Source organism: Anneissia japonica, unplaced genomic scaffold (assembly GCF_011630105.1).
Source record: "Anneissia japonica isolate Jap-2015-1 unplaced genomic scaffold, ASM1163010v1 scaffold287965_len1858130_cov191, whole genome shotgun sequence".
In the NCBI taxonomy this organism is placed as follows: Eukaryota; Metazoa; Echinodermata; class Crinoidea; order Comatulida; family Comatulidae; genus Anneissia; species Anneissia japonica.
In genome coordinates, this window is record NW_022748342.1 from 553673 (window position 1) to 556156 (window position 2484).

The window sequence follows — 2484 nt, forward strand, 5'->3', positions numbered from 1 at the left end:
TTAAATCCGTCTAGCGTATATAGATTGTTGCTCTTTAAAATTTGAATATGAGCGATCCGTATACAAATCTTATGTTATTAATTTGATTATTATTATTTATAAATATTAAAATAGTATAGGTCAGTTGGCCGCAATATATAAACTGTGCTTTGCTGTAAATGTTATAAATTGTAAGTGTTAAATGATATACAGGATCTGCGATATATTCAACTTGTGTAATTATGTAATGTACATTTTATTGTATTAAAAGTCTCGCCTTTATTTTAATATTGTATTATGGCTGTACAGTATGTTACTTTTATAAACACACTGCGAGAGCGTGTCCGCTGTTTTAAAAGCGTCGTTTCCAAAATAAAGTTATAATAATTATATAATAGTATGCAATAGAAACAGCAAATCATTTTTAAGATTATTAAACATCACCTTTATTTTCATTTTCATTCGTATTCATACAGGCTGTACAAAGATTTGAAATTAAGAACCATTTTCTAATATTGTTTAGCGAACAACCTTTAAAGATCGTCAGAAAGGGTCGGGAAAAAATTTAAAAAAAACTATTAAAAACAATTAAGACCAAAGAAAAGATTACCATTAAATAAAATAGGTCGGGTCTTCATTGATTAAAATGTGACGAATTAACGATAATTGAAAACAATTCTAATTTTAATTTCAATCATTTATATTAAATATTCGATTATATATGAATTCTTATACGCTGTCCATACTAAGTGATGTTAGCAAAGATGTTAGTTATAAAATATAATTGTAAACCCAATTAAGTGTGTGAAATTAATATGCAATGTACGTAACACATATACTTTGCATGTGTTCATCGGGAAGATTATGAAACAAAATGGACGGTGTGTACCACGTGACTTTCGACCTGACTTTCGTAAACCAAGGAGTGGAATGTCGCAACTCTTTATATATATGGCTCTGGAATTTTTCAGAGCCGTAGATAGAGAGAGTTTGGCCAACTTGGCGCATGGGCGCCATGTCGTCACCAAACAGCGTGCGCGCGTATAGCTTTATAACATTTTATAAAACACTGATGCTGCATAAACTTTCTTTCATTATTCTGTTCAAGAGAACAATTCAATTATTTGATTTTAACATATCATTGTAAATATCATATACTGTATAATCATATTTACCTAACTTTGGAATTAATTAATCAGTGACGTGCTGTATTATTTCGAGAAGATAAAGTGAGGACGATTCTTTATTTTTTTCCCGTTACGATTATCTTTTTGTTTTGAAAGTCTATCATCTAGTTGCTAGCAGCAGTCTACTCTATATAGCATGAGGCTCCTAAGAGTCAACACTGCAGAGGAGAAAGGTTGGTTGTGCAGACAGAGTAGGTTTGTGAATCGTCGGCGATTTAAATATGTTAATTTCGCCTGTAAATGAATGATAAAAATATTAATAACATGAAAGTTTTCTAATTGTATCTAGGCCTCTATGACTTCGTAATCTTTAATTTATGAAATAAAATATGCTGGTCATCTTCAAACCAACAAATAGCCTAGGCCTAGGCCTATTTGTAAATTGTAATCTAAACAATAAATCAAAGTTGAAGAATTATTGCATTGGGAGAAATTTTTGTACAACTTATGCCTAATCATTCATAATCAAGAAGCTAGGCCTTGTAAGTAAAATAGCAGCATTCTCCACACTTCTGTTTATAATTATTAGTGAGTTATAATATTATCATTATTACTGTGTTATTATTATTATTTATTATTATTATTATTATTATTATTATTATTATTTATTATTATTTATTATTCATTATTTACTATTCATTGAAATTTTGATTTGTAATTTAATTGTAAATCATTTAAACGTTTTGATTTAAAATATGCATTAAAACAATCAATATATTATAATACAATTAGGACTATATCTTTAAAATATATTTTTATCTTTAAAACATTTAGTTGCACAATTAATTGATTTGTAAAGCACAATTGGGCATGTTTGCATAGCACAGGACTCCTTGGACAAGTTTTCGCTTTTATTGGAGGATTCAATTTTTATTTTTAATTATAATTTAAGCAACCACTGATACTAGTCTTCATGTAGCTTTCTGGAAATTTTATATAATTTAACAGCAAAGCGCAACATTGCATCTTTTTATAAATCATTGCTGCTTGAAAATTCTTCATTTTTTTTAAATTACCATCGTAATTAAGCTGATTTAAGTACTACCTTAAGGTGTTCGGCCGAAGAAGTACCGAAATTTAGGCCTGTCTAGGCCTAGGCCCCTAGTAGTAGTACTAGTAGGTAGATATATTTTACCGCGAAGTGGGGCGGGCGGTACATGCCTTATAGTTTACTACGTGGATAGCGAGATTTTTCGATCGCCATACAAAGTTAAAATAAAATCCCAAATCCTCCTCCTTTTTGGGATTTAAGGAAATTAATACATTTTTGTTTCTTTGTTGGATCGATTGCAGCAACCCCAAACCCAACATAACGGTA